Source organism: Diceros bicornis, chromosome 30, assembly GCF_020826845.1.
Source record: "Diceros bicornis minor isolate mBicDic1 chromosome 30, mDicBic1.mat.cur, whole genome shotgun sequence".
Classification (NCBI taxonomy): Eukaryota; Metazoa; Chordata; class Mammalia; order Perissodactyla; family Rhinocerotidae; genus Diceros; species Diceros bicornis.
In genome coordinates, this window is record NC_080769.1 from 3,108,171 (window position 1) to 3,135,730 (window position 27,560).

The 27,560-nt window shown below is 43.9% G+C and overlaps 1 pseudogene; it reads left to right on the forward strand.

Annotated features, from left to right (window-relative positions):
• The first annotated feature begins 1,891 nt into the window (after nt 1-1,891).
• Nucleotides 1,892-27,066, forward strand: LOC131394174 (adhesion G protein-coupled receptor E2-like; annotated as a pseudogene).
• Nucleotides 27,067-27,560: the final 494 nt, after the last annotated feature.

Sequence of the window (27,560 nt, forward strand, 5' to 3'; positions counted from 1 at the left end):
GAAATCTACCACATGGGCTCAATAGCAGAATGGAGACAAAAGAGGGGGGTGGGAAATAAGTGAACTTGAACACAGAACAATAGAAATTATCCAATCTGAACATAGAGAGAAAATAGAATACACCCAAAAAAATGAACAGAGTCTCAGGGACCTGTGGGACTATCACAAAAATCTAATATTTGTGTCTTTGACTTCTAGATGGAAACTAAAAAACAATGTAGGTCTGAAGGGTTATTTAGATAAAAAGTCAGTAAAAATTTCCCCAATTTGCCAAATACCAATAGACTCAAGAAGCTGAGGCTACTCCAAACCAGGTAAACTCAAATGTATGCCAAGATACATCACAATCAAAATTTTGAAAAACTAAAGACAAAGAAGAAACCTTGGAAAGCAGTGAGAGATAATGATACCTTATCTATAAGGGAAAAGCAATTTGAATTATAGCTAATTTGTCATCAGAAACCGCGGTGCCAGTGCAATGTAGCACATTTTTCAAATGTTGAAAGAAAAGAGTTGTCAGCCTAGAACTCTATATGCAGAAAAGATATCCTTGTGGAATTAAGGAGAAATCAACTTTTTTTGATAAAATTTACTTTTTCCCAAATATTAAGTAAACATGATGCTATGAACTGAATTGTGTCCCCCTAAAATTCATATGTTGAAGCCCTGACCCCCATGGGTGTATGGAGATAGGGGCTTTTAGGAGTGATTAAAGTGAGGTGAGGTCATAGGGTGGGGCCCTAATCCCATAGGACTGATGTCCTTAAAGAAGAGGAAGAGACACCAGAGCTCTCTCTCTTCTCTTCCACACGCAGAGGAGAGGCCATGTGAGGACACAGTGAGAAGGCAGCCATGTGGCAGCCAGAAGGAGACCTCACCAGAAACCAACCCTGCCGTCGCCTGGATCTTAGACATCCAGCTTCCAGAACTGTGAGAAACTAAATTTCTGTTGTTTAAGCCACCCAGTCTATGCTATTTTGTTATGGCAGCCCTAGCCAACTATTACATATGGACACATAGAAAACAAAGAAAGTGTAGAATATGAAGACAAAGAAAATCACCAGAATACCACCACATAGACTACTGGAAAATTGGGTGGTTGTGTTTTTGTCATTTTCTAGAACATATCACGAATATTTTTCTTTATCAATAAATATGAATCAAGGACTGTTTTGACATTGTTAAAGAGTGAAACAACTTAGTTATAGACCTGCCAGAGTTTAGGGAAGTTGGGGTAGCATGAAGGAGATCTTTGTGGTGATGGAATATTACATATCATGATTGCAGTGACAGTTACAGGAATCTACACATGTATTAAAACGACACCGAACTACACACATATTGTCCCGGTGTCAATTTCTTGCTTTAGATATTGGACTATCATTACATGAAAATGTACCTTTTGCAGCAAACTGGGTGAAGGGTACACAGGACCTCTTGGTATCATTTTTGCAACTTCCTATGAATCCATATTTATTTCAAAATAAAAGCTTAAAAATAAAGAAATGCGTTAGTAGATAATAAATAGATAAATCTTTTCTCTCTGAACCAAGGTCCTTGTAGGGGTTAAGAAACCGGTAGAATGATTCTTCACATTTGGGAGGTCTTTTAAACACACTATCCCGCTTCCTATATCAAAAAAGTATAAAACCCAGCCTCAAGGAGATGTTCAGTGAAAATACTAGTAATGCTGTGCAAATATTTAGAAGCAGAACTGTGAGTTTCAGAGAAGTTAATCATCAGGCAGACTGGGGGGAAGGAAGCACCCAGACCAATGGTTTCCTAAGTCAGCCCTTGAAGACAGAAGTCATACTAAAAACTGAAAGTCATTTTCAAAGGCACAGACCAAGATCAGACGTCCTCCGTGACTGGGCTTGCTGGACTCCGCACCATGATTAAGAGATTTCTAAGGTTGCTGCCAGGTAGGAAGAATTATAACAATGGAGAGAGAAGACTAAAGCTATCTGGGAACTGTCTGTCCAGGTTGACAACATTCTCTGTTCTGTGTTTGATTTCTGTCTTGTTTTTCCACTATCTCTGTAAGGAAGAGCAGGGAAGAAATTTTAGGAAGGATATTACCTCAGTTATATTCTGTTCTCAAAGGAGAAACTTATTCCTAGGGCTAAACATGGAGACCTAGAGATTTCTCATTTTACCACCTGTATTAGTTCAGGTTCTCCAGAGAACCAAACTAATAGGATGTATATCTCTCTCGCTCTTTCTCCCTCTCTCCATCTCTTCTTGTCTGTCTAGATTTATTTCCTTTAAGTAATTGGCTCATGATATTGTGGAGGGGAGAGTCCCAAATCTTCAGGACAGGGTGGCAGGCTGGAAACCCAGGGAAGACTTGATGGTGCCTCTCAAGTTTGCAGCCAGTCTGGAAGCAGAATTCCCTCTTCCTCAGAGGAGTTCAGGCGCTTTTCTCTTAAGGCCTTCAACTGATTGGATGAGGTCAGCCCAGACTGCGGAGGGTAATCTGCCTTCTCTAAGTCTCCTGATTTCAATGTTGATCTCGTCTAAAACAGACCTTCACAACAACATTGAGAGTGGTGTTTGATCCAATATCTGGGCACTGTGGTCTAGCCAAACGAACACCTAAAATTAACCATCATACCACCTACACTATTGTTTCTCAGAGGAGTAGATAACCAAATGCTCAGAAAACTCTAATATTCTGAGAAAAACATAGCCCTGTAGTCTATCAGCTTTGTGTGGGTCATGGAATGATTTGAAGGACAATAACAGTATTAGTAAATACTGATATCAGTGAGGTCAACTTAATTCTGATTACTCTGTATTTCCTTCAACGCTTAAGATAGTACCTGTCACCTAGTAGGTTAGGCGTCCCTTATATGTTGTCCTCATTGGTTGTAATTAGTTTCCAGGTTTTTATGAAAACAGCCACATTTCTAATCATCTGCTTTGTGTAACACAATTTTTTTTTAAAAAAACTGAGTACATTTTCGAGGGTCCATTGTGCAAAATGCTGTGGGAATTAGAAAGCAATGGAGAGCAAAAAAAAAAAAAAGAAAGAAAAAAGAAAGCAATGGAGAGCAAAGTTAGTTTCCTCCACATATTTATATTTTTAGGTGTCTACGTATAATGTGCTCAGCAGACTAAATGACCTTATTCATACACATAGGACGTTGGGATTCATCTGATCCTGCTCTGGTGCCACACTTTAGAAAATAGAGACGGGGTTGGTGGGGCATCTGAGGCATGGAATGCCTGCACCAGTTTCCCAAGGGGCAGCTCCAGGCTGGTTTGGACTCAGCCCATCTGGCCCCGGAGCCTGGCCCTCTGCAGCACTGGACAGAGATGTAGGAGAAAAGGACATTTCGTGGGCTAGGAGGGAAGAGTAGGAGTCTAGGACTCTGACCCCTGGGAGGACCAAGGTGAGCATGTGATTCTGCCTGACCCTGGAGTCTGACCCAGACACAGTGGGTCTCAGGTACCGGGAAGGTCATAGAGGAGCTGGAGAGAAACTCTGCTCTTCGTTTTCTTCCTTCACTCTTTCCCTTTAGCCGACATACGTTGTCTGGTTACTCTGTGTCGGGCTCAGTGCTAACCCTTTGTTAGTCTTCACTAATCTACAAGCAGAGTAAAGATCAGCCTATTACGCTGTCATTGTACCCATTTTGCAGTGGGGAAAGTGTGGCTCACAGAATGGGTGGTGTTCTCAAAGCCGCACAGCCGCCATGTGGACGTCTGGGATGCAGACTTGAGCACGTCCATCTCCAAATCCATCCTCCACCAGTGTCCCCTGTCACCTTACACAGTGTGAACTGGCAGCACAGTCTTAAGAGGAATTCGTCTGCCTTTCCCTTGGAGGAAAGATCCTTCAAGGCACACAGATCTGAAAAGATTTTCAGCAAGTTTTTCATCACATGATTACGATAACAGACCCTAATAGGTACACTGGTTATTGCCTGTAAAGCGGATTTCATTCCTTCAACTCATAGTTGTTTTCACACCACAAAGCTTGTTGCTGTCAGTCACTCACTTCTCAGGACTGGACTGGGAGACAAAGGGGGAAGGCTGTGCCCTCAGTGCACTACAGGAGGCCAGGAGCTCAGCTGGAGGAAGCACAGAAGCTGTGGGCACTGCACCTGGAGAGTCCACTCACCAGGAGAGGGTGGCTCCACCTGCAGGCTCCTCAGTTCCCACTCGTCAACTGTCGTCAGCTCCCCCCATCTTGATTCCAGGGCTCCACGCCCTGCTGATGTCACTGTGAGCTAGGGCTCACACTTCGGGCTGTCTGACCCCAAACCCACGATCTTCTTTCCTTTTCATTTGCTGAGGAAGATTAGCCCTGAGCTAACATCCGTGCCCATCTTCCTCTATTTTTTGTATGTGGGACACTGCCACAGCATGGCTGGTGAGTGTTGTAGTTCCACACCCGGGATCTGAACCCTCAAATCCAGGCTGTCAAAGCACAGCACACCAAAGTTAACCACCATGCCCGGGGGCTGGCCCCCATGCTCTTCTTGTATGCCCTGAAGCATGTACTTTAAACAGAGGGAGTGATCCTGGAAGAGAAATCCTCAAAGCAGATTTCTGCCATCTCCAAAGAACAAAGAACCTGGGTCTGGGCAAAGGCACTCCAATCTGAGGACTTTCTGCTTCAAGATTTCCCCCGTCCACTGGGAGAGGTTGGAGTTCCTAAGCTGTGTCCCTGTCATCAGCTGTCTGCATTTATTCTGTCCCCTCCTCAGGCTCCATGAGGGCTGTGGCTGTCAGTGACTGATTCCTCAGGGAGTCCTGGAGATGGAGGGGAGAGGCTGAGTCCTCGATTCTGAGTCGAGTACAAGAGGCTCGGGGAGGCTGCTGGAAAGCTATGGGCTGCAGGGCCAGAGCCACCTCCCCAGGAGGCAATGGCCATCGGACAGGGGTTGAAGTTGGAGCTCGACTCTCCTCTCTTTGTCTTCTCTCGGTCGTTCTGTCGCAGGACTCTCACTGCTGCTGCTGTCGTCATTGGGACCTGCAGCCTGGAACCCTGGAGGTGAGTCTGCCCAGCAGCCCCACTAGTGACATAAGCTGGGAGCCCATGCTGGGGTCTGGGTTCTGTCCCCAACAAGGGGGGAAAGGAGGCTTATTCTGCACGTGAGGCTCAGAGACGGTCCTCTGGGTACAGGAGAAGCTGTTTCTTCCTCCCTAAAAGTTTTCCCAGCTCTGCCTCTTCTGAGGGAAGCCATCCCCCTCTTCCCTCCTCTCATCTACTCAGGGTCCTCCCAGTTGGCGGCTGGCTTCCTCCATTTCTTGGGGTCTCTGACCCTGGTCTTTGTCCGACAGCCTCTGTCCCCACAGCCTGTTCTCGCTGGTGCCCTCAGAACTCCATGTGTGTTAGTGCCACCGCCTGTCGCTGTCATCCAGGATTCAGCTCTTGTCTGCGGAGATCATCACCAGCCCCACAGAGAGCTGCGATGGTACAGGAACTTGGGGGTGGCAGAGGGGTATACGGAGATTGTGGGGGGAGAGTGTGGGGCATCCAGATCCCTCAGCCCTGAGAGCAGCACAGAAGCACTTTGTCAAGGATGAGAGAGGAGACAGGGCAGGGGAGGGATGAGGGAAGTGAGCATCGGGTTTCATGATCACTAGTGGAGTGTTGAGAGTTTACACAGTGGAGCTGGGCTACGTGGGTTCAAAGCCTAGCTCTGCCACTGGCTGGCTCTCTGACCTTTAGGAAATTATTTCTCCTCTCTGTGCCTCAGTTTGGTTGTCTGTAAATTAGGGATAATCATTGTACCTACCCCACACGGATGGTGTGAGATTTAATATTTAGACTAGTACAGAGCAAATTATCAACAAAGGTGAGCTATCATCGCTGTTATTGCTGTTGTTATTATTATTATTATTATTATTATTATTATTATTATTGTTCTCATGGCACAAAAAAAGGGGAAGAATAATGGCAGCAACAGGAGGAAGGAAGCACCCAGGGCCTGGAAGCTCAGGCTCTCCTACTAGAGGGAGCTCACCAGGAACTCCTGCTTGGCTCACGATCATGGTCTCCCACCGCGTCCTCACAGCAGACCCGTGAGGCAAGCAGAGCCAGGACTGTGGTTTAAAGATCAAATTTGGGCTCAAAGAGATTGAGTGACTAGTCTGAACTCCCACAACTAATAATGTGGTAGAATCTAAATCCAGGTGGAAAACGCAGGTGTTTTTATTCTTCAACAATAGAGGGTTATAAAAGGGAATTATACTATTTAAACATAGTTAAGATGGTAAATTTTATGTTATGTGCATTTTACTACAATTTTTAAAAAAGCAAAAAAATGAAATTCTAATTCTACTATTTTTACCAAGAAACATTCTTCATTGACTTGAACTAGTCTTAGATGCATATTTACTGATCATAATGGAAAATATTCCTAATATGTTAGAAAATATAAGTAAAAAATATCCCTAAAATTTCCAGTAGTCTGTGTAGTGGACTTATGGGTGATTTTCTTTGTTGTCGTGGTTTACATTTTGTTTTCTAAGCATCCGTGTGTTAATAAATATAGTGGGGAAAGTAATTTCACCAGAGGAAAAAAATATGTTCTTGTCACACCTTCCCAGCCCACCTATGACCCTGGAGGTGTTCCTAAATGTTCCCTCGTGCGTTGGCACGTGTATGTCTCATGGAGATTTGTAGGCTGGGTGACCATGGAGAGGAGATCCTGCTGCTAATGTAGCTGGATCCCAGCTCCTTTCTGGGAACACAACCATGGGATTGATAATTTCCCATCCTCATGTCTCCTCGCCTATGCACCTCATTCTGAACAGTCCCAGATTCAACTCACCCCATCCCATCAACCTTGAGGACAGGTCTCCAGCCATCACCACTATCAGAGAACAGGAGGGAAGCCCCGCTGCCCAGGTGGGGGCTGAAGAGAAATCCCTCAGTGTGTGTCCCTCCTGCTCCTGTCCTGTCCTGGTGCTGACACCCACAGCCTGGGTCAGGGGTCTTAGAAGGGAAATCTGCAGATGCAAAGAAGAGAACTCTGATCTGGGAGAGACCAGTCGCCTGTCTTGACTCATCATGATGCCGAGAGTCCTCTCAGGCTCTAAAGTCTTTTGTCCCCTGAGTGGAATATACAGGAACCAAACATTTTGTCTCTGCATTTTGATTCATTTTTGTGGCCGGGGTTCATATTAAGCTGACATTGTTTTTAGGTACAGTGTGCACCCCTGCTCTGGGGGTATCTGAGTTACTCAAAGGGGACCTGGGTCATGGGCATCTTTCTTCTCGTGTTTAGAGAACAAGGAGAGCAAGATGCCAGAAAATACCCCCAGAGACTCAGCTGTGAGCAGCTTCGTGCAGCTTCCTCATTTCACATCCCTGACTGCTTCTGATAAGGGGGGACTTGCATCAGGGGTGGAGAGAACAAGACTCCCCCAGAGGCATCCTGGGGCATCTTCACAAGGCCTGACCCTGGGAGCTGGGGGAGTGCCTGATGAGGAGTGTGGGGTGTACTTGGGCCACTGTGAGTAAAGGGGGCTGGAAGCCAGCAGTGGGCAGGCTCCTGACCTCCTGGCTTCTCCCCAGGGCTCAATGGTGAGTGTGACCCTGGACAGGCACCGGCCATGAGTCCCTCTGCTTCCTCAGCATTAAGGCTTTGAATGCCATGGTCACCCTGACTGCAGCACACTCCCAGGTCCCCGACAGTGCAGAGAACTCCACAGGGGAGGGTCCGGAGCTGAGTCAGTGCCTCCATCTACCCCTCAAGGAGAGGGGGATGCAGACATTCCCCAGCCCCCATTGTGGTAGAGCAGAGTGTCTGAATCTAGGCGCCCTCAGGCAGAGCCAGAGAGCAGCAATGAGCAGAGAAGTAGCAGAATTTCTGGAGTAGATGGCTCCAGCCCAGCCCAGTCCCAGGAGCGCCACCTGGGAGTTGAGTTCAGTCCAGTCCCTGTGTCAGGGTCAGGCTGGAGGCCAGGGTCTCTGCTCTGTGGGTAATCACCCATTGAGAGGTGACCCTTTGTCCTGCTGTGTTCTAGACATCAACGAGTGTGGACCACCCTCGGCAGTGTCCTGTGGGAAATTCGCAGACTGCCAGAACACGGAAGGGAGCTACTACTGCACATGCAGCCCAGAATATGAGCTTGTTTCTGGAGGAAGAATGTTCAGGAACGAGAATGAGAACACGTGTCAAGGTAAGAACCACCCCGTGTGTTCCGTCTCCTCGTCCATGAGGGTTGGGGTCACTTGTACCACTTTCTCCAGGCAGCAGAGGGCCGTCCTGGGCAACTGCCTAGTCACTCACCCCCTCTGAACTCCAAGGCTCAGAAGCATACATACAGGGTCACTTCAGGGACTTTGGAACATCGTCCTTGCCCACCTGGCATCTTATTTTCAGAAAACAAAAGAGAGGGATGGCATCAAGATACCTCACGAGCTCACAGTGTGTTGCGTTGCAGGGCAATATCCATCCTCTTCATCAGTCACTGCCAGAAGCCTACACGGGCTTGGCCAAGCCAGGAGCCCTCTCAGATCCCCAGGCCATGATGGACTCAGCATCCCCATCCAGACACATGGTAGGGGGGAGATTCGAGGGCAGGTCCACCTTCCCCGGCCAGCCTGTCCCTGCTCAACAACCTCACCTGGTGAAGACACCTCCGGGCTGTGACTTGGCTTCTTGGCTGCTCAACCTCCATGTAATCTCTGAACAAAGCTCTGCCCTGACCCTCCACAATAGTTTCAGTTCATGGGCCTGTGGACAACTCGGATGACTGGGACTGGGGAGGAAGGTGTGTTGACAGGGGTTGACAGCATGACATGGAACCCATGCACTCACACTCAGAGAGGCAGGGGAACAGAAGAGGCTCCCATCTGGACCAAATGGCAAGAGAAGGCGCCATCAGGAACCATTGCCCCAGGCTGGCCCTCTCCTGAGGAGGTCAACCCAGGCCCCATGTGGATCTGTACCACTTGGGGACAGAAAATGGAGGCTGGACCCCACTCCATGGGGCCCACAGGTCTGCGTCCCTGGTGGGAGGCCAAGGACTGAGAAAATGAAACATCTGCCACCCCTCGCCCATCAGCAGCTGCTTCCCTCTCTGGCCACCCAGCCCTCACCCACCACAGGCCTTGTTCAGATGTGATTCTCTCCACTTCCTGCCAGTCCAGAGGTCGTCTTCATGGGGATCAGAAAAAGGCACCTTCACCACCCCAAGGCCACCTGGCTGGACCTCAGCCTCCACTGGCCAACCAGCCTGGCGCCCTCTCTCTGGGTGGCCCTGGACGTCCAGCATCATCTTCATTCTCCTTTCTGCTGCCGAAAGCCTCCTTCTTGAGGGGCCGGGCTCAGGGGAGGGTCTTGGTCCGTCTTCATGGAGCTGGATTCTCAGAGTTAGTGTGGATGGGACAGCACTGTCCCGTCAGAACAACCGAGATTCAGAGGAGAACTCAGTGGGCGAGCAGCCACCCTGGGAAATGAGGACAAAGGCCATCCCTGGGAGCCAAGCTGGTCCTGCTCGGGGAATGCAGCATTTCCCCTGCTCTCAGGCCCCAGGAAGTCCTGGCCTGGCTGCTGTCCAAATGCGCAGGCTGGGACACAGGTGGCCATGATGTCCCCACCCCAGCTGGGAGCTGCCCAGGGAGGCTGAGGGAGTCGGAGCTGGCAGACAGGGAAGACTCAGGCCATTTCCAGCCACATCTGGACAACAGAGCGTCTAGGCCACCACATGCACCCACAGGCCTCCACGTGAATAAGAAAAGGCACCCACTCACCCGGGAAGAGACAGTGGCCCCTTCCAGATGCTTCTCTGCTAGGAAACATGCCAGAATCTCAGCCCCGAAGGCTGCCCACAGCTGCAGGCGTCCGTCACCCTCTCTTCCCCTTGCAGACGTGGACAAATGTCAGCAGAAACCCAGAATCTGTAAAGGCCGCAGCGTCTGCATCAACACCCAGGGCAGCTACACCTGCAGGTGCCCACTCGGCTTGTAGCTCAACCTGACGGATCCAAAGCTGTGCACAGGTAGAGGCCCCGGGAGAACACAGCCTGGACCGGAGCTGGGGAAGGGGCGGAGGAGATCCAGCAGCCTGAGGAGGAGGGAGGGGATCCTCACGTTCCTGGAACAGCAAGGGCCTGCAGAGACCCTGCCCAGGGCTCACCTCCCAGAAAGATCCCACCAGGTGGCAGGGCCTCTGGGCCTGGGGATCCCTGTGGTGGCCCTTCCCCTGTGAGCACCCCCAGACATCGACCCTTCCTCGTCTGTCACATGAGAGCTGAGGGAGGTGTCACTTCTGGCTCTGAGAAGGAGAACCTCGGTCCAGGGCTAAGGAGGAAGTGGATAAGAAGAGCCTTGATCAGGTTGTCCAACTCTCATGACTCACTTTGCCCTTTTGCCTGTTTTCGCCTGAAAAATGGGAGGATTGTCCCTGCCGAGCTCATCCTAAGAGAAGCTCCCAGAGCAATCTTTGGCAGGAGCATTGCATCCTTGAGGCAGGCAATGAGGAGACAGGGACCTGGGCAGGGCAGTGCTGACCCTCTGGGTCCTGCTCTAACAAAGGCAGGAGTACGGCTCTGGACGGTAATGATGCCACAGCCCCACGCCCTGTGTCAACAGATTCATAAGCACAGTGTTGCAGCCTCCCTGGTTAGAGGCCCGTCACAGGCCCCTGCAATCCACTCTCCACCGTGTGTGAGGGCCTCGGTGTGTCTGGGCTCACACTTGCATGCACAGTTGTGCCCCGTCCACCTCACAGGTGCACATAAGCTCTGAGCTTAGGGAGTCTTTACAGTGGAAAATGCCGTCACACAGTTGTGTTCTGACAGGCTAGGTGCAGGAAAGTGGGGCTTGAGGGTGTCTTCAGTGTGAAGTGCTGAGGAACTCAAGAGAAGGGGCAGTGAGAGGAGGGCAGAGCTGACCCTCAAGCTTTGTCCTCAGACGTGAATGAATGCACCTCGGGGCACAGTCCGTGTCACAATTCCACCCACTGCCTCAACGTCATGGGCAGCTACGCGTGCCACTGCCACTCTGGCTGGATGCCGGTTCCTGGGTCCCCCGATGGCCCCAACAACACCGTCTGTGAAGGTCCGGAGCTCAGACGCTGCCCTTCTGGAGACCCACACTCAGAGCATCTGATCACACATCATTGGCACCCACACAAACCTAGCAGACTGAGCAGGGGAGTGCCCTGATGTGCCAGGTGTTAAGCCTTTGGAGACTAGATGTGAACAGATCTGGGGGTCCCGGGAAAGGAGCTGGGGTACCAAGGGGAAGGCTCCCGGGGCCCCCAGGCAGCATTAATCACTGACTGGGCTGAAGGTGTCCCACTGTTTCACAACCTGTAAGTCTGTCCCGGCTCACCTGCCTCTGCGTCACCTCTGCACCTCCCATAACCTCAGGTCCCCCACTCAGGGGTGTGCTGTCACCAGGTGGCATCACCTCCCACCAAGGGGCTGAGGGGACACAACATGGAGAAAGGGGTGGGGCGTGGAGAGGAGAGGAGCCTGATCCAGGCTGTGATCTGGCCTGACCCCATCTTCATGTCCCCAGATGAGGACAAGTGCAGCTCCGGGCGGCATCAGTGTCACAGCTCCACTGTCTGCATCAACACCGTGGGCTCCTACAGGTGCCACTGCCGCCCATGGTGGACGCCGGTTCCTGGGTCCCCCGATGGCCCCAACACCGTCTGCAAAGGTACCTGTCCTGACCCAACCCCAGACTCCACCCCCAGCACACACAGACACGCTCACACCTAGTGACCCGCTGTTCTGTCCCCTGCAGAGATCTTCCCCCCCTGGACTCTACCATCTGGAATCAAGAGCCAGGTGAGTGGCCCCAGCGGGGACCAGGGGGCAGGAATGCCTCTGTGTGGCCCACCCCATCTGCTCATTTTCCCCATGTTCCCCTGCCCACCATCGAGGCCCCCTGAACCCCTCATCTCCCCTCTCCCCAGCATCTCTCCAAATTCTTTGAAAGAGTCCAGAGTCTGAGCAGAGACTTCACATCAGCCTCAGCCCTGGACAGCATCCAGGTGAGTGCAGGACCCAGGGGAGGCAGGGGGAGGCACACATAGAGGCCGGGGGAAGCTGTGGTCTGGGAGGAGGCAGACCCCAATACCAGGGCACCCTGCTCAGAGGTCCCCCTCTCCCGGGGGGTGGGACGAGCTGACAGCAGGTATTTATACTAGGTTAGACACCCACATGTGGCTGCTGACACCTTCCCTGTTGCTTTCCTGGACTTTGGGTTTGCGTCATAGTTGGCATTCATGAACAGGGTTGGCCTCTGAGTGGCTGGATTTCAGGGGCAAAGACCCAGGGAATCCCATCCAGTACCACCTTTATCCCAAAATAGATAGTCTCTGGGGTCTGTTTTCTGTGCTGAGTGGGCGGGGTCTTCATGTAGACCCTCTGGCCCACTGGCTCTGTTTCCCCATCCCCCAGGACTTCATGCAGGAGGTGGATGTTCTGCTGGAGACCCCGGGGGACCTGGAGACCCTGCCCCGCTCAGAGCAGCACTGTGTGGCCACTAACCTGTTCTTTGGCCTGGAGGATGTCCTGAGAGGGCTGAGCAAGGCACTGCCTGATGGGTCATTTACCTTCAATTCATCTGCAGGCACAGGTAACCTGGGTCTGCCCAGGCTCCTGCTCTGCCCGTCCTCCACCTCACTCCTCCCCAACCTCACTAGAGCCGAGTGACCACGCTTGTATCTCAGTGTTACTCTTATTAACAAATTAAAATACGAGGTTAAAAAGAAATGAAGAAAAACTGTATTAGTAGCCATTCTTACTGTAATATAAATTATCAGCATATGACATAATTATAATGAAGAATATCAGATAAAATAGGAATGGCTTCAAAAGAAAACAGATAGTTAAATTTGGAAGAATATAAGTTTAATATTATTTGATATCTAAATGTGATTTGTTTTATTCAGTAAAATTCATGTAACATAGAATTCACCCTGTTAACCAAGTGTACAATTCAGTGGCATTTAGTACATTCACAGAGTTGTGCAGCCACCGCCTCTACTTCTGAAATATCTTCATCACCCAGAAGTAAGCACTGCACCCACTAGGCAGTCACTCCTCATTCCTCCCCTCCCCCAGCCCCTGGCAACCAGGAATCTGCTTTCTGTCTCCATGGATTTGCATATCCTGGACATTTCGCACACAGAATCATACAACACGTGACCTTATAGTCCGCTTCTGTCACCTAGCATAGTGTTTTCGAGGTTCATCCATGCTCTAGCATGTATCAGTATCTCTTTCCTTTTTATGGTTGAATAATATTCCATTGTAAAGATACACCACTCTCTTTATCCATTCACCGATTGATGGAAATTTGGTTGTTGCTGCCTTTTGACTATTGTGAGTAGTGTTACTATGAATATTGGTGTACAAGTTTTTTCTTGAATACCTGTTTTCAGTTCTTTGCATACATACATAGAGTGGAATTGCTAAGTGATATGGTAATTCTATGTTCAGAGTTTTGAGGAACCACCAAACAGTTTTTCCAAAATGGCTGTACTATTTTCCCTTACCACCAGCAACATACAAGTGTTCCAATCTCCTCATCTTCAGAGACACTTGTTACTTCCCTTTTGATTTTTTATTGTAGCCTTTCTAGTGTCTGTGAGGTGACATCTCATTATGGTTGTGATTTGCATTTCCCTGATGACTAATAATATTTAACATCATTTCATATGATTGTTGAATACTCGTGTCTGTTTTTTGGAGAAACGTCTACTCAGGTCCTTTGCCTATTGCTTAATTTGGTTGTTTGGCATTTGGTTGTTGAGCTGTAAGAGTTCTTTATATATTCTGACAGTAGACACTATGAGACATGTGATTTGCAAATATGTTCTCCCATTCCACAGATGGTCTTTTCATTTTCTTCATGGTCTTTTCACTTCAATAAACAGATATTTCAATTTGATGAAGTCCATTTTATTTATTTTTTCTTTTGTTGCCTGTGCATTCGGTGCCCTAGCTAAGAATCCATTTCCAAGTACAACATCATGAAAATTATCTCTGTATTTTCTCCTAATTTTTCTCGTTTTAGCTCCTAAATTTAGGTCTCTGACACCTTTTGAGTTTTTTGTGTCTTGTGTGAGGTAGGGGCCAACTTCCTTCTTCAGCTTGTGGATATGCAGATGTCACAGCACCTTTTGTTGAAGAGACTATTCTTTCTCCATTGAAGAGTCTTGGCATTCCTTGTTGAAAATCAGTGCACCGTAGATGTATGGGTTTATTTCTGGACTCTCAATTCTATTTTGTTGGTCTATATGTCTATTCTAATGCTGGTACCATAGTGTTTTGATTACTGTAGGTTAGTATTAAGTTTGAAATCAGAAGGTCCGAGTACTCCAAATTTGTTTTTCATTTTCAAGATTGTTTTGGGTATTTGGGCGTCTTGCATTGCCATATGAATTTTAGGATGAGCATTTTCCATTTCTACAAAAAAAATAATAAAATATTGTTGAGATATTGATTGCATTGCATTGACTCTGTAGGTCATTTTGGGGAGTATTGCCATCTTAACAATATTAAGTCTCGCAAATAGTGAAAAAAGGGTGTCTTTCCACTCATTTAGGGTTTTTAATTACTTTCATCTATATTTTGTAGTCTTCTGTGTACAAATTTTGAGCCTCCTTGGATAAATTTATTCCTGATATTTCATTGAAGATTTTTTTGAATTTACACATTTATCTTTATTTAGTTTTATTTATTTATTTGTTTGTTTATTTATTTATTTTATGGAGGACATAATAGTTTATAACAGTGTGAAATTTCAGTTGTACATGAATATTTGTCAGTCACCGTATAAATGTACCCCTTTACCCTTTGTGTCTGCACTCCAACCCCGTTTCCCTATGGTAACAAGTGATCTGTTCTCTTTGTCCACGTGTTAGTTTATCTTCCACATATGAGTGAAATCACGCAGTGTTTGTCTTTCTCTGTCTGGCTTATTTTGCTTAACATAATACCCTAAAGTTCCCTCCATGTTGTTGTGAATGGGACAATTTTGTCTTTTGTTATGGCTGAGTATTATTCCATTGTATATATATACCACATCTTCTTTATCCAATTATCACTCAATGGGTGCTTGGGTTGCTTCAATGTCTTGGCTATTGTGAATAATGCTGCAATGAACATAGGGGTACATAAATCTCTTTGGATTGTTGATTTCAAGTTCTTTGGATAAATACCCAGCAGTGAGATAGCTGGGTCATATGGTATTTCTATTTTTAATTTTTTGAGAAATCTCCATACTGTTTTCCACAGTGGCTGCACAAGTTTGCATTCCCACCAGCAGTGTAGGAGGGTTCCCTTTTCTCAATAACCTCTCCAACATTTGTTATTTTTCGTCTCGATGATTGTAGCCATTCTAATGGGTGTAAGGTGATATCTTAGTGTAGTTTTGATTTGCATTTCCCTGATGATTAGTGATGTTGAACATCTTTTTATGTGCCTGTTGGCCATTTGTATGTCTTCTTTGGAAAAATTTCTGTTCATATCTTCTGCCCATTTTTTGATCAGGTTGTTTGTTTTTTGTTTTTGAGTCGTGTGATTTCTTTGTATGTTTTGGAGATTAACCTGTTGTCAGATATATAATCTGCAACTATTTCTCCAAGTTGGTGGGTTGTCTTTTTGTTTTGTTCCTGGTTTCCTTTGCCTTACAGAAGCTCCTTAGTCTGATGAAGTCCCACTTGTCTATTTTTTCTTTTGTTTCCCTTGCCCAAGTAGACGTGGTATTCAAAAAGATCCTTCTACGACCAATGTAAGAGTGTACTGCCTATATTTTCTTCTAGGAGTTTTATCGTTTCATGTCTTACCTTCAAGTCTTTGATCCACTTTGAGTTAATTTTTATGTATGGTGAAAGATAGTGGTCTGCTTTCATTCTTTTGCATGTGGCTGTACAGTTTTCTCAACACCATTTATTGAAGAGACTGTCCTTTCTTCATTGAATGTTCTTAGCTCCTTTCTCGAAGATTAGCTGTGCGTAGCTGTGTGGTTTTATTTCTGAACTTTCAGTTCTGTTCCATTGATCTGTGTGTCTGTTTTTGTACCAGTATCATGCTGTTTTGATTACTATTGCTTTGTAGTATATTTTGAAGTCAGGGATTGTGATGCCTCCATCTTTGTTCTTTTTTTATCAGGAGTGCATTAGCTATTCGGGGTCTTTTGTTGCCCCATATGAATTGCAGGATTCTTTGTTCTATTTCCGTGAAGAATGGGGTTCTGATTGGGATTGCATTGAATCTGTAGATTGCTTTAGGTAGTATGGACATTTTAACTGTATTCTTCCAATCCATGTGCATGGGATATCTTTCCATTTCTTTATGTCGTCATTGATTTCTTTCAGTAATGTCTTATAGTTTTCATTGTATCAGTCTTTAACCTCCAAGGTTAAATTTATTCGTAGATATTTTATTCTTTTTGTTGTGATTGTAAATGGAGTTTTAATCTTGAGCTCTCTTTCTGTAAAGAGAATGCAACTGATTTTTGTAAGTTGATTTTGTACCCTGCAACTTTGCTGTAATTGTTGATTATTTCTAATAGTTTTATGATGGATTCTTTAGGGTTTTCTATACATAAAATCATGTAATCTGCAAACAGCAAGAGTTGCACTTCTTCATTGCCTATTTGGATTCCTTGTACTTCTTTTTCTTGCCTAATTGCTCTGGCCAAATCCTCCAGTACTATATTGAATAAGAGTAGTGAGAATGGGCACCCTGTCTTGTTCCTGTTCTCAGAGGGATGGCTTCCAGTTTTTTCCTCCTGCATATGATGTTGGCTGTGGGTTTGTCATATATGGCCTCTATTATGTTGAGGTACTTTCCATCTATATCCATTTTGTTGAGAGTTTTTATCATAAATGGATATTGCATCTTGTCAAACGCTTTCTCTCCATCTATTGAGATCGTCATGTGATTTTTATTCCTCATTTTGTTAATGTGGTATATCACATTGATTGATTTGCAGGTGTTAAACCATCCCTGCATCGCTGGTATAAGCCCCAATTGATAGTGGTGTATGATCCTGTTAATGTATTGCTGTATTTGGTTTGCCAATATTTTGTTGAGGATTTTGGCTTCTATATTCATCAGCAATAGTGGCCTGTAATTTTCCTTCTTTGTGTTCTCCTTGTCTGGCTTTGGTATCAGAGTGATGTTGTCCTCATAAAATGTGTTAGAAAGTGTTCCATCTTCTGCAACTTTTTGGAATATCTTGAGAAGGATAGGTATTAAATCTTCTTTTAATCTTTGGTAGAATTCTCCAGAGAAGGCTTTTGGTCCTAGACTTTTATTTTGGGGGAGGTTTTTGATTACTGTTTCAATCTCTTTACTTTTGATTGGTCCACCCAGATTCTCTATTTCTTCTTGCTTCATTTTTGGGAGGTTGCATGAGTCTAAGAGTTTATTCATTTCTTCTTGATTGTCCAATTTGTTGGCGCTTAGTTTCTCACGGTATTCTCTTATAATCCTTTGTATTTCTGTGGTATCCATTGTAATTTCTCCTCTTTCATTTCTAATTTTATTTATTTGAGCCTTCTCTTTTTTTTCTTAGTGAGTCTGACTAAGGGTTTGTCAATTTTGTTTATCTTCTCAAAGAACCAGCTCTTAGTTTCATTGATCCTTTCTACTGTTTTTTGTTTGTTTGTTTTTTGGTTTTTGGTTTTTGGTTTGGGGGTTTTTTTAATTTCTGTTTCATTTATTTCTGCTGTAATTTTATTATTTCCCTCCTTCTGCTGACTTAGTAAGCTGGCTTTGTTTGTTCTTCTTTTTCTAATTCTGCACCTGGTGTCTAGGAATCCTGCAGGTGGGTCCAGCCGCCCACGTCATGGCCTACCTCTTCACCATCATCAACAGCCTGCAGGGCGTCGTCATCTTCCTGGTGCACTGCCTCCTCAGCCAGCAGGTACCACTGTCTGACTCCCACTCAGGACTCTGCCCATCTCACTCCTCTCAGTGAGCTGACCCAGAGCCTTCTTTGCCTCTGCAGGTCTGGGAGCAATACAGAAAATGGTGCAAAGGGGTCAGGAAAACCAAAGTGGTGTCTGAGAAGTACACGCTCTCCAGCAGAGCCATGTCTGAGGCCTCCAGACACAGTGTGGTAAGATCATGCACTGCTCCCAGAGCACTTGATTAACAGATCCACTTGATCAGCACTTGCCTCCCACATGGGACAACCTGGGTATACAGCAGGGGATGCCCTGGGGTGGCCCACACTTGGTTTACTGCCGGACTCATTCAGACACTTGCCTGTCATGAAAGGAGGTCTTTCCCTGCTTTCACTCACTGTTTCTATGGTCACCTTTACCCTCGCACATGGCTACCTTATTCCCTCATGTGTAGAGCACCCACCTTGTGAGAACTGGAGCGTGTGCTTTTTAATTTTCTTTAGTGAGAAGATAGAAAACACTTACTCATAAGCAGAGAAAGATGCTATAGTAAGCTCTATAGGCAGGAACTAATGATCTGAAGCAGTGATGCATGAGTTTCTCAGAGACACAGCACCATCCTTTCTCCCAAGTCATTCCATGCTACCCCTCTATAAAGAACAGTGAATACATGGTACATATAGTCCTAAAAGTAAAGTTAAATAAGTATTAAGTTGGATTTGAGACTGTCCTTAAAAGTCTGCAAGCGTTCCTGGTGCTATCAGCACACACAAACAATGCAAAACCAGGAAAGAGAATCATAGAGGACATAGAAGAGATTCTAGTGATGTGAATCAGACCAAGCCTTTGTATTTTTGGGTTTACAAAACTTTTTCTCGTATTTTTCTTCACATGATCTTCACGTCAGCACTTGGAGGTAAGTTTTATTATATTCCCATTTGGTAGATGAAGAAAGTGAGACTCATGGGGTCCGCATGGATTGTGCAAAGACTTGAGCCAATTCAGTCTTTCTCCCAACTTTCAAGACCCCCCCCACCCTCCCTGGCAAGCCTTCTGCATTTCTCTCATCTACATACTTGTCCACTCTCTACAACTGCTCCTTCCCAAATTCTCCACTCCTCGGGGGTCTCATCCTTCTAACTGTTTCCTCTTCCCAGCAGATGTTCCTACCAACTTGTTCACAGGGAAAATAAACTCCACAGGATAAAACAGGGCTAACTTTGTGCTCTCAAAAACACCAGACATTTGGCATCTGGTTCATTCTCTTCTCGTTCCATCTTTTCCCACAGACAGACAAAATGTGCTTCCTACTTTTTAAGGCTAATTCCTCCACCTGTACTGTGGTTCCTGAACTCTTGACTTCTCAATAACTTTACATCATTGCTCACACTTTATCTCTCTGGACCTGCACAGTCTCACTCTCTCGACAGCATCTTTTTCACCTCCACTGCAACATGCTGTCTCTCTCTTATTAAAAATGATTGTTATACATTTGATCCCTCCATCTTCTTCCTCTATACGCTCAAAACTGTCTTTTGCCTCCTTCATTGCACCACAAAAAATTCTCTCTTAAGCATCCAGTAACCTTCTTATCACTGGATGAAATAAATATCTTTTGGTCCTCTGGCAGTATTGGATGCTGTGGTTACTGCCTCCACCATGAAACTTCTTTTTTGTCCCTGGCTTCTATCTCTCAACACTCCATGGAATTCTTCCTATCTCTCTAGCCAAGGTTTCTTCATCTTCTTTAGATTTCATCTACTGTACCTGGCTTGGTTCTAGAAACACATCTATTCTCACATAATACCTGCCTCAAAGACAGCCTTGTCTGCAGAGACTCAATGCACGATGCAGAAGGAAATGATGGCCAAATAGATTTCTCTAACCATGAAGTCCATAAGAGCCTGAGACCACGACTTCCGATTGCCTACTTGACATTCCCACTTACATATCTCAGAGGCAGCTCAACATGGTCATAACAGAACTTATCATCTTTTTCACCAACTTAATCCTCTTCAGGGCTTCTCATCTAGTTGGGTGGCATCTACATAACATCTTTTTGCACCAGTCAGGACCTGGAACATCCTTGACATTATCCTCTTCCCTACCCTGTTCCACCCCAAGCCAATCCATGGCTAAATTGTGCTACTATTTCCCTGCAGTAGCTTACAAGTCTATCTTGTTGACACCATCTCTGTCACTTTTTTCCTGATTCCAGCTGCCATCTTCCCTAGACTAGATTGCAATATCCTCCTAACTGGTCTCTCCTCTCTGCTCTTCTCCCTCTTCTAATTAGTTTTTTGTTCTCTAAACAAAAATTTAATCACGTACCACCTTGCATAGAAATCCCCCAAATGGCTTCCCATTGCTGCTAGGAGCATGACGAAAATATCTGAGGGTTCCAATTTCCCCCACATCCTCACCAAAACTTGTTACTGTTTTTTTTATACCTTAGTGGATGTGAAATATTTCTTCATTATGGTTTTGATTTGCATTTCCCTAACGTCTAATGATGTTGAGCATCTTTTCATGTGCTTATTGTTCATTTGCATATCTTCTTTGGGGAAATATCTATTCAAATCCTTTCCCTTTTTTTAATTGAGTCATTTTTCTTTTATTAAGTTATAAGAACTCTATATATGTTCTGGATACAAATCCCTTGTCCGATATATGATTTGCAATTATTCTCTTCTGTTCCATGGGTTGACTTTTCACTCTCTTGATAGTGGCCATTGATGCAAAAAAATTTTTAATTTTTATGATGTCCAATTTACCTATATTTCTTTGTTCACTTATGCTTTGGGTGTCATATCTAAAAAGAATTGCCTCAACCAAGGTCACAATGATTTACACATATTTTTTCTTCCAAGACTTTTATAGTCTTCGTTATTACATTTACATATATGATCCATTTGGAATTAATAGTTTTAAATGGTGTGAGGTCCACATTCTTTTGCATGTGGATATCCAGTTGTCCTATTGTCATTTATCAAAAAGATTTTTCTTTTTCCTGATAAATTGTCATGACATCCTTGTCAAAATATTAATTCATCATAAATGTTTGGGTTTATTTCTGGACTCTTAACTCTATTCTGCTCATCTCTCTTGATTACTGTAGCTTTGTAGTATGTTTGAAATTGGAGAATTGACTCTACAAATTTGTTCTTCTTTTCCAATATTGTTTCAGCTATTCTGGACCCTTGAAATTCCATATGAATATTAGGAATTACTTGTCAATTTCTGAGAAAAATTTAACTGAGATATTGATAAGGATTGCGTTAAATATGTATATCAATTTGGGAGGGAGATACTGCCATCTTAACTATACTAAGTCTTCTGATCCATGAACATGGGATGTTTTTCCGTTTCTTCAGGTCTTCTTTGGCTTCTTTGACAATGTTGTACAGTTTTCAGTGCACAAGTCTTGTACTTTTTAACATTATCATTTTTTTACCTTCTTTCTCAGGAGAATTAAATTAGCAGCTAAAGAAGAAGATCTTGTATCCTGGAAAATTCTGAACTGTCATCCTTTGGGCAAAGAGGATAAAAAATACTTTTTCATGTTTGTTACCAGTAAGTCTTCATGGGACCATTGAGGGAGAGAGTATGCAGGAGATGTTCGACATTCAGTTGCTGGAGGATGTGGGTTTTCTGGTCCATATGGCACGCTCATCTCACTCCCAGCAGACACAAGGAGCTGTGACCCAATCCCCAGTTTTCTTGGATTAAACGCTCTGCTCCAACCTCTTCTGCTACAAAGATTCTTCCTCAAATTTAAGATATATAACAAGGAAAGCCAGCCTCAAAGGACTTTCTTAAAATAGCATAAGAGAGGAAAATAATATTCAAGTACCTGCATGTAATGTAAATATTTAATCCAGTTGCCCAACTTTCCTGGTTTTAGTATTGAAAGTCCTCTGTCCCATGAAACACTTGCGTTAGAGTCAAACTAAGACAGTTTGTCTCCTTACTGACCCACCTCAACTTCTTTACTCTTCATTTCTAGGGCTTACTAATTTGTTCATTCAAAAATACATATATTTTTTACTCACCATGTGCTACACACAGATCAAGATAGATTCAGTTGGGGGCTGGCCCCGTGGCTTGGCAGATAAGTGCGCGCAGTACGCTACTGGCACCCTGAGTTCAGATCCCAGGCACGTACCGATGCACCGCTTGTCTCGCCATGCAGAGGTGGTGTCCCACATACAGCAACAAGCAGGATGTGAAACTATGACATACAACTATATACTGGAGCTTTGGGAGAAAAGGGAGGAAAAAGGAGGAGGATTGGCAATAGATGTTAGCTCAGGGCCGTCTTCCTCAGCAAAAAGAGGAGGATTGGCATGGATGTTAGCTCAAGGCTGATCTTCCTCACAAAAAAAAAAAGACAGATTCAGTTCCTGATTTCACAGAGCTTACAGGTAAAAAAATGTTTTTTCAGTTAGAGTAAAATCAGAATCCTGTGAATAGAGTCTCTTCATCCTTACATTTTGTAATCTGAGCTGTGGGATAAGGTGTATATTGCTACTGCACATATTGTAAGTTGCATTTATACATTGCATATTATTTCATCCTCGGCATGTGATCAAGGCAAGATATAAATCCAGACCAGCTACACTTACAAGAAATTCCCTGTGGGCTCCCGCTGACCAAATCTGCATCAATTTGAACATCAAGGAGAATGACTGTAAATGATTCTAACATATTAAACAAAAATATCCATGAGTCCATAATGACACCTAAAATATCAGCCAATAAATGTAGAAGATATGATAAAATTAGAAAATCATGGTTTTTTCAATATCCAGTAATGGCCACTAAAACCATTGGGTGAAAGGCTGTTGGAGGACAGGCCAGGCCCACAGTGCCAAAGAATCACCTCACAGATTACTGATTCATTACAAGGGCCAAGGTGTACATCTACAATGTGGAGATCTGACAGTCACCATCTGAACTTAATGCTCACGCTTATCGTCATCAACAGTGGGCAACCTGACGTTAGATATCTCCTGATAAGATGTGAAGTTACAACATCCCATTTGTGGTTAATAAAGAATTATTTACAAATCAGTCTAACCTGAACCTACTCCAGCCTTTAGACCAAGGGTTGGAAAACTGTAGCATGCAGGACAAATGCAGGCAGCTGTCTGCTCTTGTAAATAAAGTTTTATTTGAACACAGCCACACCCATTCACTGATGTATTGTCTATGGCTGCTTTCACGCTACAGTGTCAGAGTTGAGTAGTTGTGACAGAGGCTCTAAAGCCAACAAGATGAAAATATACTATCTGGCCCTTTAGAGTCAAGCTTGCTAGTAGCTGTTCTTTCAGACCTAACTTTCAGTATTCATGAAATACAGAGGACAGAAGAACAAGTTAAATGACATCAAGAAGAAACAATCAGGCAAATCCAGAACTTGGGGCATTCAACAAGCCAATGGGCCTGGACCCTTCTAAAGTCAATATCATTTTAAAAAGTGACTGGAGGCTACTCTAGATTAAAAGAGACAAAAGTGACATAATAATCAAATTCAATGTAAATTTTAGTGGGACTCTGATTCAGATATACACCCATAAAAAATATTTTCGAGCAATCGGGATAATTTGAATATGTGTCGATACTAATGTTTTATGAAATTGTTCATTTTCTTGAGTGTAATAAAAGTGGTTATATAGACCACATTCTTTAAATTTTTCAATATTTGATGAAGAAATATTGAAGAATGGAGTGTCATGATGTCTGCCTCTGACCTGCAAATGTTTTAGCAAGAAAATGTGTGAATATACATTAAGAAAGATTTTTTAAATGTGGCACTGTGTTAATAACTATTGACATTAGACGGAGGATATTTGAGTGGTCATTGTATCATTCTCCCAAATTCTCTCTATGTTTAAAAATTGTAAGTAAAATCTATCATTAAAGTAAATAAATATATTAATTAGTTATTAATTCATTAAAATATATACCGTCATGAATTCCTAGATGTCCAGAAAATACTTTTTCCTCTACACAAAACTAATTTTGTAAATAAATATCATAAATATATGAATTTGCATGGCTATATGGTGATGAATTTAAAATCTGAAAATTAGAAATAAAATTATTAAAATATTAGAAGAAAATAGAGGGGATCTCCACCTCCACCTAGGAAATAAAAAGTGGAAATGAGTATCACTCCCAACCTAACAATAAGAAAAATCCATATAAACTATCAAATCATTCATTTTCTTGAACCCATAAGAAACCTGAGGTAACAGGACAACAAAGTAGCCTAAAGTCTAAGGAAAGACAGAGTCGTCCAAGGAGAGCCTGTCAGGAGCACGGGCCCCCTCTACAGCACAGCACAAGAGGCAGTGGTCTGGGTGCCACACAAATGGTTAAGAAGAATTCACCCACATCTTTTAATGAATTGCTCAGTGCCAAGGTTGGGCCATCGTGAGAGTGTAGACTCTCTGAGACAGAGGCAAGAATGTGCAGAGACCGTCTCTGAGATGCAGCCACACTGGGCAGATCTACAGCTGAAGGAGGAGCAACGAGGAAAACCCTCTGGCAAAACAGCCCCTCTGTGAGCACAGGATCACAAGGAAACACGAGAGTAAACTGAAGCCCAGAGTGCAAGGACTCCTGAGCAGATGGACTCAAGCTCCCTCAAAACTAGCCTAGCAGAGGAACAGTGGGCACATTTCCAGTAATAAATAATATATCCCTCAGTGTCCACTGTCCTGCACACACTGTCCAGCATTCAATCAAAAATTATGAAACACACGCAAAAGCAAGACAAAGCAACCCATGAAGAAATCAACAGAACCAGAGTTAAAGATAGAGTACCAGACAGGGAATTTTAAATAACTATGATTAATATGCTAAAGGCTCTGGTGCAGTAGTTCTCACCTGAGGGGCAATTTTGCCCCTGGGCACATGTGGAAATTTCTGGAGACATCTTTGGATCCACAGCTGGAGGGGGACCTACTGGTATTTAGTGAGTGAAGGCAAGGGATTCTGCTCAACATCCTACAATGCACAGGACAGCCTCAGCTACAAACAATTTCCAGCCTCCCAAATTTCAATAATGTTGAAGTTGAGAAACTCTGCCCTAAACTCCCTCACATTATACAGATCCTAAAAACAGGTGTCTTCCTTTTCTCCACTAGAAACAGGAATATTTCTGTAGCAACATATAAAGTGTAAAGAGAAAGTAACTTTTAACACGAAATTTCGTGTTCTCCTCTGTTACATCTAAGGTCGAGAAGCCCTATTCTACTGGAAAAGGTAGACAATATGAACATATGGGAAATTTGAAAAGAAAATGGAAGGCACATTAACAACATACCTTTAATCAAAATCCAAAGGCATTGAAAAATACTGAAGAGCTTTACCACTTAAAGTTTCTGGATAATAAAAGTCACTATTAACAAAGCCTGAAGACAATAAAATAGTTGCATGTTAATAAGAGATTAATATCTATAACATACAAAGATCTTCCAAAATTCATAATAAAAAGGTTAACAAAATATTAGAAAGAGAAATTTGTAGGTCATTAACATAAAAAAACAAATTGCTAGCAATTACACAGTAATCTAGGAAATTAAAATTAATACAACAAGGAGCTAATGCTGTTAAGTATCAGATTGTAAAAGTCTACAGGGTTGGATAACAGTTCATATTGGTTAAGCCAAGGTGAAATGGATATTCCCATATGGTACTAGGGTAAATTGATATAAACATTTTATTCAGCAATTTGGTACTACCTATGAAAATTTAAGATGCACATACCCTGGAGCCTAGCAATCCCACTTCTTTTAATCCACCTTAGAGAAACACTCACCTGTTCATAGGAAGATATTTACAAGAAGGTTTTTTACAGTAAATTTACAAGAGTAGAAGATTGAAAAACATGCAAGCAATAGAATGGACAACACTAAGAGTGAACCCTAGTGTAAACTGTGGACTTTGGGTGATTATAAAGTGTCAATGTAGGTTCATCAATTATAACCAATGTACCACTCTGGGGAATGATGTTGATAGTGGCAGAAGATATACATGTGTAGGGACAAGAGTTATATGGAAAATTGCTGCTCCTTCCTCTTAATTTGCTGTGAACCTAAAACTGCTCTTAAAAAATTAGTTTTAAAAGAGAACAATGTGACTGAGGCCCATATCTTCCCTTGTGGCTTCGCCCTTGCTCTCCTCTCCTCTAAGGTGCCCCTGAAACTACTACAGTGACATGAGCCTACCAGTGGGCTGAGAGAATTCTTCCAAAGGACTGTAATCCAACCCAAAAACATATGCCCTCTTATGGGTATTTAAGAGTGCACATCGATAGCCATTCAATATGCTTAAAAAATTACTAAACTACAAATAACCTATAACATTAGTAAAAATACCTATTTCCAAATTAAAAGTGACTTTTTTTAGAGTTTTCTAAGGACTCTAAATATCCGGTATTCAAGAAGGAGAGGAGAGATATGGAGCAGAAAAATGTTTCAATAGCAGCTAAAAATTCCCCAAATTTGTTGAAAGATGTAATTTATTGATTCAAGAAGCTCAGCAAACCCTAGCATAATAAACACCAATAAAAAGCCCACCTCAGCACATCATAATCAAACTGCTGAGAACCACAGACACAGAGAGAGTCTTAAGTGCAGACAAAGAAAAATGGCATGTTACGTACAGGGAAACAGCAATATAAATTTCTGTTGATTTTCGTCAGAAATAATTGAAGACAGTGGACATCAAAGGGCAGTAGCAAGTGGAACATGTGGATGCACTGAATCCATGCTTCCATGAATCCAGCCAGCCCAGCTTGAGGGTAGGGTGTGCTGATGTGGCCAGGGCTGTGAGGAGGGGCAGTAACATATGAGCGCTCTGTCATACCCTATTCAATTTCTCCTCCTTCCTCTCAGACACAGAGGCCCCTGAAGTGTGACTCTGCCTCTAGGACTTACCTTTGCTTATCTTAGGGAATGGCAAACTGCAGCTCGTGGGCTGGGTCTCTGTGTTTGTAAATAAAGTTTTATTGGCATACAGCCATTCCCATTGCCTATGTGTTGTCCATGGCTGATTTCTTGCTGCAACCACAGAGTTGACATTGTGACAGAGACAAGATGGCTCACAAAGCTGAAAACATTTCCTGTCTGGGCCCTTACAGGTTGTCTGCCCTCTGGAGCAGTATGTGAAGAACCTCAGAGACCGGCCTCATCCCCTTCCATCATCATGAACGCACACAGAACATTAGTCCCCGACTCAAAAGTCCATCAAAAGGTCAAATATGCAACTTCTATGTTCAGAATTTTCACTGCTGGGAGGAGACCCAAATCTTCATTAATAGGAGGTAGTTAAACACCGTACAGCCTTACTAGGGAATACTCTACACTGTGTGAAAGCTATATGTGAAAAGTAAATTCAACAATCCTACATGTAGTATGAACCCATTTCTATAAGATTCATACAGATATGTCAATACATATGTGCATGTATAGAAATAATGACTAGAAGGACATCTATAAAGTTGTAAAGAGTACAGGCCTGTGGGAAGAACGACTTTGTGTGTGTCTGGAGTGAGAGATGGGTCAGAAGGGGATGTGAGCGGAAACTTTCAATGTATAGATTTCTGTGCTGTTTAAATGATTGACAACAAGAAGCAATTTATACATTTCTGTGCAAGGAAAATTAAAATGCTAAACCCTTAAGCTACTAAAAAGAAAGAAAGAA